At 45.4% G+C, this 16,363-nt stretch overlaps 1 long non-coding RNA gene and 2 pseudogenes across 1 annotated transcript; 2 read left to right on the forward strand and 1 right to left on the reverse strand.

The window, feature by feature from the left end:
* The first annotated feature begins 4,207 nt into the window (after positions 1 to 4,207).
* On the forward strand, positions 4,208 to 6,530 carry LOC147978428 (cytochrome P450 84A1 pseudogene; annotated as a pseudogene).
* A 7-nt stretch (positions 6,531 to 6,537) lies between these two features.
* Positions 6,538 to 7,746, forward strand: LOC125527685 (cytochrome P450 84A1 pseudogene; annotated as a pseudogene).
* Positions 7,747 to 8,104: 358 nt separating this feature from the next.
* Positions 8,105 to 9,906, reverse strand: LOC147978429 (uncharacterized). The gene is made up of 2 exons (XR_015618098.1): positions 9,185 to 9,906; positions 8,105 to 8,885 (listed from the first exon to the last, which is right to left on the reverse strand). It is a non-coding gene; the product is annotated as an uncharacterized LOC147978429 (long non-coding RNA).
* Between the last annotated feature and the right edge of the window lie 6,457 nt (positions 9,907 to 16,363).

The following is a 16,363-nucleotide window of genomic DNA, read 5'->3' on the forward strand; positions in this document are numbered from 1 at the left end:
TTTCTCTTTTGGCAAGCATCATGTGGTGAGGAAAGATCTAGGCACATATGTCCAGTTGAATATGGGTAGCATGAGTTATTATTGTTGACATCACCCTTGAGGTGAATACGTTGGGAGGCAAAACAATAAGCCCCTATCTTTCTATGTGTCCGGTTGAAACGTTTTGCTCATGTGTACAAGGTGAGTGTTAGCAATCATAGAAGACCATTTGATGGTTGAGTATGTGGAGCTCTTACTTAAACTCTGTTGAATAAGTTGAATTGCAATTGCTTGGTGACTAAGAACATAGGTTTTTGGGTTTCAAGAGAATTCATTGTTTGAACCTTAACATGTGAATTGGTTGCCACTATAACATGAGAAGTTTCATAAGAAAGAAGGAACCCGATGGGCTAGAGCTGCACCTGGGGGATGCCCTGAGGGGGGCACAACCCACCAGGGCGCGCCAGGCCCAGGTGGGTTGTGCCCACCTCGGTGGCCTCCCGTACCCCTTCTTTGCACTATAAATTCCCAAATATTCCGAAACCCTTGGGGGTTAACCTAGATCAGAAGTTCCGCCGCCATAGGGCTCCGTAGCCACCGAAAACCAATCTAGACCCATTCGGGCACCCTTCCGGAGGGGGGGGAGGAATCATGGCCATCTTCATCATCCCGGCGACCACCACGATGAGGAGGGAGTAGTCCACCCTCGGGGCTGGGGGTTTGTACCAGTAGCTATGTGTTTAATCTCTCTCTCTCTCTCTCTCTCTCTCGTGTTCTTGACATGTCACAATCTTGATGTATCGCGGGCTTTGTTAATATAGTCGGATCATATGTTCCCCTCTCTATCTTGTTGTGATGAATTGAGTTTTTCCCTTTGAGATTTCATGGTTATCGGATTGAATACTTTTATGGATTTGAGAACACTTGATATATGTCTTGCAATTGAATACTCGTGGTGACAATGGGGTATCATATTGATTCACTTGATATATGTTTTGGCACTCAACTTGTGGATTCCCGCAGTAACATTGGGGTAATCTATGCATAGGGGTTGATGCACGTTCTTGTCCTTGTTTCTCCGGTAGAAATCTTGGGGCACTCTTTGTAGTTCTTTGTGTGGATTGAGTATTATGAATATGAATATGCTTTGGTGTTATTCTAGTACGAACTCTAGGATAGATCGAACGGAAAAAATAGCTTTGCATTATTTTAGTACGAACTCTTGAATAGATCGAACGGAAAGAATAGCTTTGAGGTGGTTTAGTACCCTACAAAGAATTCCTATCTTTTGTTCTCCGCTATTAGGAACTCGGGAGTGATTCTTCGTTACACTTTGAGGGATAATCATATGATCCAACTATGTTAGCATTGTTGAGAGGTTGCACTAGCGAAAGTATGAACCCTAGGCCTTGTTTTTAAGCATTGCAACACCGTTTTTGTGCCCGTTTACTATTTGCTACCTTGATGTTTTTATTTATTCAGATTATAAAAATATATTTCTACCATCATATTACACTTTTATTACCATCTCTTCGCCGAACTAGTGCACCTATACAATTTGCCATTGTATTGAGATTTCTTGTATTTGGTTGCAGGGTCGTTTGAGAGAGACCACCTTCATCCTACACCTCTCACGGATTGATAAACCTTAGGTCATCCACTTGAGGGAAAATTGCTACTGTCCTACAAAACTCTGCGCTTGGAGGCCCAACACGTGTCTACAAGAATAAAGTTGCGTAGTAGACACCAGCGACCAATACAACCTTGCCAAGTTAGAGCAAGCACCTTGATGGGTGAATAAGATAGGCCATCCTCCACCATGCCAAGTTTTGTTAGCCAGTGGATTGTTCCGCAATATTCCTCTCGTGCGCCCATTCTCATATTCATTTTGATCATGTTCAATACCTGACATGCATGAAAATATGAAAATAAGTGAGATTATTTTTGTAATGCAGAAGTGATTCTATTCCAATACTGCCTCCCTGTAAACCCCTTTGTGCTATCTCTACAATTTTTCTGAGATGCCATGCATGTTGTAATTTGGTGTGTGCATTAATATAATGTGGCCTACTACTCAAAATACGAGAGCTCTACAAGTGATGATACTTCGCAGATAATAACTTCAACATATAGTAAAGAAGAACAAGTCGAATTGACCTGTCAGATTCAGAATATACTAAGGGAGAACAACTCGACCTGACCAGTCGACCGCAAATGTCTCTGCTACTCTTCCCAACAAGAAACATACTTATTAGAGAAGAGAAGATGATCATGTTAAAGAAGAGCAGAAGAGAAAGAAGATTAAAGATATTACAAGTCTTTCTATACAATGTCTGTTGCCCACCCATGATGAACCAGAGTGCACGCCCACCACGTCGGACCCGACAGCCCGATCCCATCGCAAATTACACCAAATCCACCCCCCAGACCTACCAGATCCATTTTTATCTCCTCTCTTCTTCCTCCTCTGCACCGTTCGTCTCGCAGTTCCGCCGCCGCACGTGCTCCGCAGCCGTTCCTAACCTCTGTGTTGCCGACTCCGGCAGAGCAGTCCTCTGTCCCATCCTCCGCCGCGTGGGACGTCGTCGCCAGCCCAGACATCACCGCAATACATCGGACAACTCTCTGGTTCCGCCTTCCGCTTGATGTGTTCGCCACATTGTCTGATAGGATTTTTGTGATTTTATTAGGGAAAATGATGGATTCCCATGCTTCGTCGGACGAGGAGTATGGACCGATGGAGCTTGATCAAATGATTCAACATGAGTTTTTTGATTCGTCGGATTCGGACGAAGAAGTGGACATGCTCATGCTCATGAGGATGCAAGAGAAAATTGACCAACAACTAGAGCATATTCTCAATTGCAAGGGCTCAATCAAAGGGAGAAGAGTGATCAACTGGGATAGGGTGTCTGGAGCAAAGCTACTACACAGGGACTACTTTGCTCCCAAGCCTACTTTCTTGGATGATCCATAATTTCGTCGTCGCTTTCGCATGCAGAAATCATTGTTTTGGCCCATTGCGGAGGGAGTGGAGGCACACGATGACTACTTCATGCTCACATGAGAATGCTGCGGACAACTCTCTTTCTCTGCCAATCAGAAGTGCATGGCTATTCTGAGGATGCTTGCGCTGGGTACTGCTGCAGATGTCGTTCGTGAGATGGTCAGGATGGAGGAGAGCACGTGCCTGAAGACTACTGCCAAGTTTGCTCGCGCATGGTGGAGGTGTTTGGAACTGAGTATCTCAAAGAACCGAATGCGCAAGACACAGAGGAGTTGTTGGCTATTGGTGAGGCAAGGGGGTTTCCAGGAATGCTCGGATCAATTGACTGCATGCATTGGCAATGGAAAAACTGCCCCAAAAATTTGCGGGGAATGTATCAAGGTCACACCAAAGAGGCCACCATCATACTAAAAGCGGTGACATCACATGACTTATAGATTTGGCATGCTGTCTTCGGAATGCCGGGTTCTCACAATGACATCAACGTGCTTCAACAATCTCCAGTGTTTAGGAGGCTTTGCAATGGGGAATCATCACCGTGCAACTACACTGTCAACGGTCGAGAGTATAACATGGGATACTATCTGGCCGATGACATCTATCCTCAGTAGGCGGCGTTTATGAAGAACCAAAGACCATATCTGAACCACATGGCAATAAACAAAACCACTTTGCAACAATGCAGGAAGCGGCTATGAAGGATGTGGAGAGGGCATTTGATGTGCTTCAAACTCGTTGGGGAATTGTGCGTAGCGCTGCAATGATGTGGGAATCAGAAACTTTGTGGCAGCTGATGACAGCCATGTTATTTTGCACAATATGATTATCGACAATGAGGGTGATGGTGTAGACCAAACCAATGATTGTGAAGCACCCGGAGAACAGGTTGAAATCCCGAAGGATCAAGATGCAGCTCAGTTCATGAATTTTCTGCAGATGCATCAGAATATTCGAGATTATCAGGTACACACACAGCTACTCAATGATCTTGTGAAGCACATGTGAACCCACAATGGGAACCAGGAAGCTAATATTTGAGTTGTGCACTTAAAATAAATTTTATGTAAACACTATCTATGCTCTGTACCAACATTTGTTATTTGTATGCGACGTTAACTTGTAAGATCAACGTGCATGAATTTGAGAGCCTGAATTTAAGATATATAGATGCCAGGTGCGAAATATGAAGACTCATCTGAATGCAGTCACGGGCGTGTCCAAACATGTTCACGGATGTATAGGGGTCGAATTTGCAAGTCCGGGTGTAGATGCTCTCAGATCTCACTCGTCTCACCTAGTGCTCCGACAATATATAAACCCTCCATCGCAAAGAAAAAAAGTTATATAAATCCGGCAGGACGGCACCCTCAACTTTTCTCCTCGTCTCTACTCGAAAAGCGTTACTCCAGTCTAAAACCCACACAGTAGAATACCCCAAGAAGAAATCAACAAGAACTAGAGCTTCTAGTTCGAGTACCAGCAATGGTGGGCTTGACCAAGATCGCCATGGAATGGCTCCAAGATCCGCTCAGCTGGCTGTTCGTTGCCTCGGTGGTCTTCGTGACGCTGCTGCAGCGGCGGCGGCGGGGCAGGGCGCCGCCGCTGCCTCCAGGGCCGAACCCGCTGCCGATCGTCGGCAACATGTCAATGATGGACCAGCTGACGCACCGGGGCCTCACAGCGCTGGCGAAGAAGTACGGTGGCTTGCTCCACCTCCGCCTCGGCAAGGTCCACGCCTTTGCCGTGTCGACGCCGGAGTACGCCCAGGAGGTGCTGCAGGTGCAGGACGCTGCCTTCTCCAACCGGCCGGCTACCCTCGCCGCCACCTACCTCACCTACGACCGCGCCGACATGGCGTTCGCGCCACGGGTCCTTCTGGCGCCAGATGCGCAAGCTGTGCGTGATGAAGCTCTTCAGCCGGCGCCGTCCGGAGACGTGGCTCGCCGTGCGCGACGAGTCCGCGGCGCTCGTCCGCGCCGTGGCCCGGCGGGGCGGCGAGACCGTGAACCTTGGGGAGCTCATCTTCAACCTCGCCAAGAACGTCACCTTCCGCGCCGCGTTCGGCGCCGGAACCGCCGGCGACGGCGGGAGACAGGAAGAGTTCGTCGACATCCTCCAGGAGTTCTCCAAGCTCTTCGTCGAGTTCTGCATCGGCGATTTCATCCCGTGGCTCAGCTGGGCGGACCCGCAGGGCATCAGCGTGCGCCTCCGCGCCGCGCGCGCCGCGCTCGACCAGTTCATCGACAAGATCATCGACGAGCACATGAAGAGGGGAAGGAACCCCGACGACGTCGACGCTGACATGGTGGATGACATGCTCGCGTTCCTTCCTGAGGCGAGAACCAAGAAGCCCGCCGGCGACGGCGGGGACGACCTCCAGAACACGCTCCGCCTCACCCGTGACAACATCAAGGCCATGATCAATGATGATGGTACGAAGTAGATCCAAACTTCCGTCGGTTATTTACTGCCATATATGCGCCAAAGATAGATTTTTCTAAGAATTAGGTAAGTTTCAGTCAACACTTTAGCTCCCAGATCTAGACATCAAGAGCCGTGTAGAATTTCTGTGTTAGATAAGAAAAAGCTGTTTACTTATCCCAAATAATAACGCTCACACGTGTGACATTTATTAACACGCTCACACTCACAGACATATTCGATGCCGTTCGATTCATTTACACGAATTTTGAAGCAGTTGCCGAGAGTCACCTGAGCATCCAATGTCGTGTGGATATTATTATTTAGTGTCACACATATGTACGCTCCTCATCTGAACGGACACATGATGCTCGCATGAACGTGTGGGCGAAACTGCTCTTCACCCACATGATGCTCACACGGTGATAAATGGCAACTACAGCTGTGCATATGTGGCAACTACTTAGTCACACATGGCAACTATGATTGATCACACATGACAACTATGGTTTAACCACATACGGCAACTACAGGTGTGCATATGTGACAATTAGTTAATCACACACGGCAACTATGGTTGATAATACATGGCAAGTATGGTTTGACCACACGTGACAACTCCAATTAGTTACACAAGGCAACTATATTTAATGATACATGGCCGACATGGCAACTAGAATTAATTACACATGGCAACTAAAGTTGATTACACACATGTTCGCACTCATGGGGTGGGGATGAGTAGTTGCCACAAAGGGTCGTGTGGGTCATCGTAGCTGCGCCCAAACGTGTGGGCAGTTTTAATGTTCGTCCACACAGAATCGTGTGGGCCTGTCTCCTGGATACGACCACACGACTCGTGTGATCGGGTATCCATTGTGTCACACGTGTGGCAGTTACCGGCGTCCATATTCATGACATAGCAATGGACCGAGTGGATTTAAAACTTTAAAATGCCTATTATAAGGTAGATCTACCATTCAAAAGTAACATAATATTTTTTATCTTTAATAATGACATAAGGGAAATTAAGATGAATTTGTTACTACTATGTTTCTTAAACTAAAATGAGTTTGTTACCCGTACTATGTTTTTAAACTAAAATGTGCTTGTCTATATGTATGTATGTACGTATGTATGTATGTATGTATGACAGGACATGATGCTTGGCGGGACGGAGACGGTGGCGTCGGCGATCGAGTGGGCAATGGCGGAGATGACGCATTGTCCTGACGACCTCCGACGTCTACAACAGGAGCTCACCTACGCGGTGGGTCTCGATCGAAATGTGGACGAAACGGACCTTGACAAGCTCCCCTTCCTCAAGTGCGTCATCAAGGAGACGCTCCGGTTGCACCCACCCATCCCATTGCTCAATCATGAGAATACTGAGGATTGTGTCGTCGGCGGCTACTCCGTGCCCCGGGGCTCCCGCGTCATGATCAACGTCTTTGCCCTCGGTCGTGACGCCAGCGCGTGGAAGGACGCCGATGTGTTCCGACCTTCAAGGTTCATGGTTGGGGAAGGGGAGGCCGCCGAGGTCGACTTCAAGGGCGGGTGCTTTGAGTTCCTGCCATTTGGGTCTGGCCGCCGCTCGTGCCCTGGCATGGCGCTTGGCCTGTACTCGTTGGAGCTCGTTGTCGCGCAGCTCGCTCATGGGTTCAACTGGGCACTTCCCGACGGCATGGTGTCGTCGGAGCTCGACATGTGTGATGTCCTCGGCCTCACTGTTCCACGCGCCACCAGGCTCTGCGTCGTGCCCATGCCTCGACTCACCTGCTCTTTGGTCGCTGATGATGATGCCACGCACCAGGCATGATGTCATGCGTGCACCTATTGTCTTCGTGTGTGACACTGCACGAGTTTGGTGGCTTTCTCTTTGCCTTCTTTCTCCTTCTATTTTTTATACTACAGAACATGATAATTCGATCTTCTATGCTTAGCTTACAGAGTGTGATGCGTGGCTATTTTTCATACTAGATGATTTCCCGCGCGTTGCTGCGGACATCCTTGTACAACTTGCTGTAAATTTGATTTCCCACAGAAAGTTGAATCATTGATGTCTGCAATTCAGTTATTTCAAGGCAGTTTCATGTGGCCATATAAACGAAGGTACATTGATAGGCATGAAAAATACTTCAACTCAGCTAGTGACCCGAATGGGTAAAAGCCAATGCAATTTGCATCTACTATGTTGTCAGAGTTGGGCTCAATTGAAGCTAAAAGTCCTTCATTACATGGCTGTAAGGCTAGACCATGAAAACTGAACCGGTGCAACCAAAGGCATTAGCAATGCTCGAATAATATAATGTGTAACATCATAGGAGAAGGATGATAATCTAGACCAAACAAAAAGAGCACGTGTCAGAGCGGTATAAAAAGAGTATAGTTAGAAAGAGAAAACCAATTAGTTCCTAATAAAAAAAAACAGTAGAGTGCGAACTTTAAAATATAAATCCATGAAGAATACATAGAAAAAAATTTAGGAACATGATCCCCCATGGGCATTGCTGCAAGTAAAACAGTTGTTATCCAAATGTGCAAAGCTTGTATGAATATGCATAGCAGATAAATGTGACTGGATTCATTTATAACTATTCAATACCAAAAATCTAGAGAATCTAGAATATTTTGCTGTCAGTTGAAGATTCCAAGCAAAAAAAAATGTCTAGAACAGGCTAATGAAAAGGCGCCTAGTACAGGACAAATCTCTTTATTGTTGATTAGTAGGCAGAGTTGTCCACACTACATGGGTATTACGCGGTTTTATACTACATAAAATAGGAACTCATATATGTTTGCCACGATATAGTTGAAAGCACGCCATATATCTCCTAGCACCTATGTGGCTAGCTTATAAAACTGGCATAACCATAGAGGGGCCTTACTAAGAGATAGAAACTGTAGACATGAACATCCTGTAAACAAAACTTGTCACTCTAAATTGGTTCGCCCTGATTAGCATTTCGCACACAAGAAGGGATTCATTAAATAAAAAAATTGAATCTGAGAGAAGTCCCCTTTATTGGATTTAGCAGAAGTTGAAGACCGTCCCACTGTGAAGTTTGCATCTTAAACATCAATAACTTGGATACCTTCCCTCTTATCATATCAAGAGCCTGAAGGAAACCAAGCTTGTTGTAATAACTGAGAGAACACATTTAGTTTATCTTTACTGATGCTACCTAGGAATTATAGCCTTGCACATGCCACTGATTTATTACAAAAGGCAAAAAATGATCAGCCAAGCCCCTCCTAACCTCGAGGCACCGATCCAGGGAAAGAAGTAAGAATGCAACATCTAAAAAAGAGAGGGATGTAGGATGTAGGAAATCAAGCTGCTCAAACTATTAACTATCCAAGTCTCAAAAGGTTGATGGTTTGATTAGTAAGAAAACATAGAGCCGCAGCTAGCCATGCACTAATATCGGGAGGCGTAGGTGCACAGCAAAGTAGAAGCGGGACATAATACACCAAGCTGTGGAAAAAAAATAACAATTATTCAGTGAGAGAGATGGACAAACTATACTCCCAAGATCTCAAAGCATTACGATTACATAGTATATGGTATGGCTATAAGATGTGAGAGGCAAAGGTTGTTGCTTAAAACTCGTCGCTTGAGTGAGACAAAGCTGTCTGACTTGCCCGAGGAAGAGGCAAAGGTCTCACACAGGGAGTCCGGACGTCGTCCGCCTCAGCACCTTTCCACTGGATCCGAACGGCCGCCAATGGTATTCGTCATCTCATAGGTGAATGTATAAGTGCGTTGATGCTCACCTGATTAACTGATGTGCCAGCCCCGAAGATGGAGTCCCGGGGAAGTCGTCTTCGCCGATGAAGCCCGAATCCTTGCCGCTCGTTGCAGCCGGCGGCGGCCGAGGAGCAGAGCAACGACACATAGAGGCATCATAGGTTAGGCCTTCATCGACGATCTGCGATTCTGGGCGGCCGGCGATGGAACGTTCCCGTCCGGTGTACCAATGCCCAGAGAGACATCGGAGTCAAGACGGATCGGATGTAGGAGCTTCAGACTTCAGTGCAGAGGAAGGCATGCATAGGCTGATTCGGATGTGGTCACGATCTGACTGGGCGACAAATCGCGCGCAGCCCAGGTCCAAAGGGCCCCAGAGTGGCATCGGTGGTGTGGAAGACCGGTGGTCCTGTGGACTGAGGGGACTTCACGCCGGAGCTACCTTGGCCGGAACGGAGACAGATAATGGAGGGGAGCACAAGGGCACCGCGGATGCCGTCTCGAGGACGCAGGCACACACCGCCAAGGTGTATTTTGCCTGAGATAATCCCGGAAGCCGCGGAGACGAGCCGAACCGGCGGTCGCGTCGGAGGAGCCGCCGCGTCGTACGTAGATGATTTCCCTTGGGAAGGGATAAGTGAGGGCTCGATGTGTTTCTGAGAGGGCTCGATGGGTTGTGATTAAAAGGATTGGGTACTGAATCGTAGGGAGGTGGAACGAAAAGCATGGGGCAGACGGTTGGGCTTCTCTCCTCTTCTGTTTGCGTATTGGATGCGTCTCTCCTCTTAAATCTCTCATCTGTTATACAGAACACGAAGATGAATCAGTCCGTTTTAAAGAGAAATTAAATCGCATAATTAGTTGAAACAGAGAAGTAAGAAAATTGTTGACATGGAAAGATTGATAGTGGTAGTGGGAACTGAAATGCTGATGTGGCATGCTTGCTGAGGTGGAGGGTGTGCATGTTGAGAGAATACCTTGTAGTGGGGAGCAACTTCTTAAGAATGTAAGATACGTGATCAAAGAATTCATCATTATTTAATACATGATCAGCAGTTTTTCTATACACGTTCAACATTTCCAAATGCTTGATTAACATTTTTCAAATACTTGTTCAATATTTTCCAAATATTTTTATAGTATATATTTAAAATTATTTAAATTATAAACAAGAGTGCAAAATAAAACAAAAGGTAAAAATGTAAAACATAAAAAATATATTAAAAAATAGGTTGTGGCTAGTCAACAAGGCCCAAAGTGGTCAACATAAGTCAAGAAAGATCAGGGAAATCAACCCAAGTCCAAGACACACAACAAAAATCCAAGCAAGTTGCCGTTGTCAATAAGTCACAAGAGAATGCAAAATAAAAGGCCCATTCATGCATGGATGAAGCTAACTATGGACACCTTCAACTTTGGCTAATTTTAATGGACTCATGGGCCTAGTTTTATCATACTACACCTCCTACATATCACCACCATGGGCGGCATTAAATCATTTGTCGAGGCACGCCCCCTATATAAGGCCTCTATGGGCATGTAACAGGTTCACTCACCTCGATAAACTAAGGGGAGGGCACTAGAGATCTTGGAGTTTTGCTTCCAAAACGCTCTAGATCGGGTCCGAGGAGCCGCATTGCGACTCGGATCAACGCTAGAGATCTAGGAGCCTACCCTCAAGACGCTGCAGGGTCGAGTCCTTGGAGCCGTATCGACGCTCGGATCAACCTCGGTCGAGAGTTAGGGAGAGGGTTTCAAGGAGTCGTGTCATGACTCCGAGCCTATGACAGTCCATCCTACCCAAGGCCCTTCTAACATAGGACTACAACGCCTCAATGAGGTGACGCTTCGCGATAATTCGTTTATAGGGATTGAACACAATTTAGAGAAACGTTATGTCACATTCGTCAAGTTTACTATGACATTTGCTATAAAGTCAACAAAATAAAAGTCACGAAACAATGTGATTTATGATACGTCTTCAACGTATCTATAAATTTTTATTATTCCATGCTATTATATTATCTGTTTTGAATGTTTTATATGCATTAATATGCTATTTTATATTGTTTGGGGGACTAACCTATTAACCAATGCTAGTTTCTGTTTTTTCCTTGTTTTTGAGTTTCGTAGAAAAGGAATATCAAATGAAGTCCAAACGAAATAAAACTTTCGCGATGATTTTTCTTGGACTAGAAGACACCTATGAGACTTGGAGTCCAAATCAGAAGACCCTGGAGGAGACGACAAGTCGGGGGGGGGGGGGGCGCCCCTATGGCTCGTGGCCACTCGGAGACCTCCTGGCCTCCCTCCTTGGCCTATAAATTCACATATATTCCAAAACCCTCAGAGGAAGCCACGAAAATAGTTTTCCACCGCCGTAGGACTGTGACCTCGTGAGATCCCATCTGGAGGCCTTTTCCGGTACTCTGTCGGAGGGGGTTTTGATCATGGAGGGCTTCTACATCAACTCTATTGCCCTTCCGATGAAGCGTGAGTAGTTTACCTCAGACCTACGAGTCCATAGTTAGTAGTTAGATAGCTTCTTCTCTCTCTTTGATTCTCAATACCATGTTCTCCTCGATGTTCTTGGAGATCTATCTGATGTAATCTTCTTTTGCGGTGTGTTTGTCGAGATTCGATGAATTGTGGATTTATGATCAGATTATCTATGAATATTATTTAAATTTTCTCTGAATTCTTATATGCATGATTTCATATCTTTGTATTTCTCTTTGAATTTTCAGTTTGGTTTGGCCAACTAGATTGGTATTTCTTGCAATGGGAGAGGTGCTTAGTTTTGAGTTCAATCTTGTGGTGTCCTCACCCAGTGACAAAGTAGGGGTAGCGAGGCACATATTGCATTGTTGCCATCAAGGATAAAAAGATGAGGTTTTCATCATATTGCTTGAGTTTATCCCTCTACGTCATGTCATCTTACTTAAGGCGTTACTCTGTTCGTTATGAACTTAATACTCTAGATGCATGCTGGATAGCGGTCGATGTGTAGAGTAATAGTAGTAGATGCGGAATCGTTTCGATCTACTTGACACGAACGTGATCCCTATATGCATAATCATTGCCTTGGATATCGTCATAACTTGGTGCTTTTCTATCAATTGCTCGACAATAATTTGTTCACCCACCGTATTATTTGCCTTAATGAGAGAATTCTCTAGTGAAACCTATGGCCCCCGGGTCTATTTTCCATCATATTTGCTTTTTGATCTACTATTTTGCAATCTTTTATTTTCGGATCTATAAACCAAAAATCCAAAAATATTTAGTTACCTTTTAGTTTTATCTATCTTTATCAGATCTCACCTTTGCGATTGATCGTGAAGGGATTGACAACCCCTTTATCACGTGGGTGCAAGTGTTTGATTGTTTGTGCATGTGCATAAATTGAGGACTTGCTTGTACCTCCTACTGAATTAATACCTTGGTTCTCTAACTAAGGAAAATACTTATCTATAATTTGCTGCATCACCTTTTTCTTTTCAAGAGAAAAAACAACTCAAATTCAAGAAGTAGCAATTTACATATTGCTAAATTGGCACATATACATTTGTTGTACTCAACTTGAAGATGAATTGTATCTCAAGTTGATGGTGATGGCGTGGCCTAGCCCTCTCTCACACATGGGTGTGCAACGCAAGCATGCACGCACATGTGAGAAGTTGTGGAACCATGCCATCAAGCACAAAGCTCTGTCAAAAGAATCAAGCACAAAGCTTGTCTACTTCATCTTTATGGAATTTTCAACCTCGTCAAATTGGACGGCACTGCAATGTTTTCTGCAGCTGATACATCTATTGTCCGATTGATTTAAAAAAACTGAAGCCCTTCGTGCCTCCATTAATTAAGAAAAAAATTGTCCAATTAATTAACAGAAAACCAAAAAAAAAACGTTCCCACGCATATCTTGGTGCCGCGTTCTTGGCCCTTACGACGGAGATCTCATCGAGGCCACCCAAATCTGCACAGGAGTTAGGTATCATCAAGTGCAACATCAGCAAGGATCTCTTGATTTGTGCCACGAATCTTGCTCATCTCTCTATCCTCGAGTCCTTGAGCCACAACATTCTTCGGTTAGGGTGGACGGTCGCAGGCTCGAAGTCCTCACTCAAGGATACTTGATGGCATTTCACGTGCTTCACACTGCTCCTGCAGAGTGTCAATACTTGATGACATTTCACGTGTCATGACTCGTGACCTTTGGATTTCAAGGCGCTCCTTGTTTTAACACTTTTTTTAACACAATATAGACACAAGCCTCATACATACACGCATACTTTTTTCAGGAGCAGCGTGAAGCACTTGGTTGCCGTTGAGGGTTGCACCGTCAGGCAGGGCAGCTACCCTTGTATTTCCAGAATATCAGAATCTCCATATACGCGGCTATGAGCCCCAATAAAAACCTGGCTGTACGAAAACCGAATTGCTCACAGCACAATGCATGAATATGAGGCAGAAATCACATATTTGACCTGAGGCCGAAATCAAATCACAAACTGACCTGCTCTCGAATTTTTTTTTACAATGGTGACCCTTTCATGTGGCGCCCGGCAGTTAGGCGCCGCACACTACTGTGCAGCGTCTCGGCCTTAGGCGTCGCACCTCCTGCCAGCGTGGCATCCCTGGTCCAGTTGCGGCCCCACAGACAGCACTGCAGCGCTTAAGGCTTGGGCGCCACACTGTGTAAAAGTGCAGCGCTCGTCTCTTAGCAGTTGCACAGTCTGTGTGCCACTTAGGCTGACCCCACCCTCTCTCCCCTTTCACCCCCACCCCACACACCCCCACCCCACTCAAACCCTTAGCCTTGCGCCCCTCCTCTCTTCCCCTCTCCCCCCTCTCAGATCCTTCTCAAATCTTGCAAATCCGGAGTATTTGACCGTGGATTTCGAAGCCAACCCCTCCCTTAAGGTAATCTCTTCCGATCCCCTCGTTTTCATCCATAGAAATTGTCACATTTGCTCAAATCTAGCTAGTTTGGGGAAACCCTAGTTTTGGCTTGGTTTTGGAAATTTGTGTTGAATCATGTTATGTTTCTTTGCTAATTTGGTATGGTTCTTTCATAGTATGCTAGGGTTAGGGTTATGTGTGCTTGATGTTGGTGTTAGGGTTATGCTATGGTTAGGGTTATGGTAATTGTTATGTGGGGGTTATGGTTTTTAATTCATATATATGTTAGGGCATATGTATTTTGTGCAAATGTTTTTGTTAAGTACTTACTGATATATGTGTGTTTTTTATTATTATAGGGATGGGGAGAACATGTGTTTATGTTCATCATGTGGATAAAGAGGCCTTTTTGAAACGCAATGTTGAGACGGACCCGGATGAGCTTGACATGGTCTTTGAGAGTAGTCCTAGCTATGCGGAGCTCTTGGAACAAGTGAGGAAGGATTTGAATTGGATGGACCCAAGTGACGTTGTTGAGTTCGAGGGAAGGCATAATGTTGGTTTTGGAATGCACGTATGTTGGAAGACAATGCGTGTGAACTCCGAGCAACGTTGGGTTGCATACAAGGAGACGGTTGCCAAATCTCTAGACAAGGCTCTTGAGTTATTTGCCTCCAAAAAGGTTGAGTCTACTTTGAATTTGGACTTGAACCGGAACCCCTCCCCATTGGTTGCTAGCACTCCCCCACCCATTAACTAAGATCAAATGAGTGAACCTCATTTCACGCAACAAGATTGGCCAACATTGAGCCCGACTCCAAACAACCAAAATGAAGATTTTGAAGAGGATAATGATGAGTACGAGGAGGATGACAACGAAGTTGATCTCCATGACAACAATGTGGGTGATCTCGACCAATATCATGTGCAAGAGACAATGGACCAATCCATCCATTTTTCCCGTGCATATGCATCAGACTCGGATGACGATGGTCCCGATGAAGAAGTTGATGAGGAGGGGTTCACGCCTAAGGAGGCCCAAGCATTCAAGAAGGTATTCGGGCGGGATCACAAGACACCATTGTTCAAGGATCTTAGTCTCGCGGATGAAGCCGTTGTGGATGGTGGCAAATGCATATCTCTTGGAGCTAGGCCAAGTTCTCACCATGATTTGGAAGACGGCAAGAACGGGATATATCCCGGTTGTGAGTTTCAATCCTTCTTGGAATTGAAGATGTGGCTCGACAACTACTCGGTTACACATTATTGTCTACATAAAGTGGCCAACTCGGACGTCAATGTGCGTTACACGGTCAAATGTGAAGTGCCAAGATGTCCATGGATTGTGCGTGCAAGGCCATGGAAAGAAGGTCCCACTTGGCGCATAGTGAGTTGTCTACCAACTCACATGTGCCGCACAAGAATGCGGATGGCGAGCTTGTGTACCAACAACACAGACAACTCACGTCCGAGTTCATTGCTTACAGGTTATCCAACCAAATATCCACACTTCCAATAATGAGCATCAAGAGTGTCATTGACCTTGTGAAAGTCATCTTTCATTACAAGGTAAAGTACGGCAAGGCATGGAAGGCGAAGCAAGCCCCATTCAAGATATTGTATGGCAATTGGGAGGAAGCATACAACCGACTCCCTAGGTTGTTGTTAGCTATAGCTGATGACCCACAAGTATAGGGGATCTATCGTAGTCCTTTCGATAAGTAAGAGTGTCGAACCCAACAAGGAGCAGAAGGAAATGATAAGCGGTTTTCAGCAAGGTATTCTCTACAAGTACTGAAATAAGTGGTAACAGATAGTGTTGTGATAAGATAGATTGTAACGAGCAACAAGTAACAAAAGTAAATAAAGTGCAGCAAGGTGGCCCAATCCTTTTGTAGCAAAGGACAAGCCGGAACAAACTCTTATAATAGGAAAAGCGCTCCCGAGGACACATGGGAATATCGTCAAGCTAGTTTTCATCACGTTCATATGATTCGCGTTCGATACTTTGATAATTTGATATGTGGGTGGGCCGGTGCTTGGGTGCTGTTCTTACTTGAACAAGCATCCCACTTATGATTAACCTCTATTGCAAGCATCCGCAACTACAAAAAAAGTATTAAGGTAAACCTAACCATAGCATGAAACATATGGATCCAAATCAGCCCCTTACGAAGCAACGCATAAACTAGGGTTTAAGCTTCTGTCACTCTAGCAACCCATCATCTACTTATTACTTCCCAATGCCTTCCTCTAGGCCCAAATAATGGTGAAGTTTCATGTAGTCGACGTTCACATAA

The sequence above is a fragment of the Triticum urartu genome, chromosome 3A (genome assembly GCF_056163025.1).
Source record: "Triticum urartu cultivar PI428250 chromosome 3A, HENAU_Tu73, whole genome shotgun sequence".
In the NCBI taxonomy this organism is placed as follows: Eukaryota; Viridiplantae; Streptophyta; class Magnoliopsida; order Poales; family Poaceae; genus Triticum; species Triticum urartu.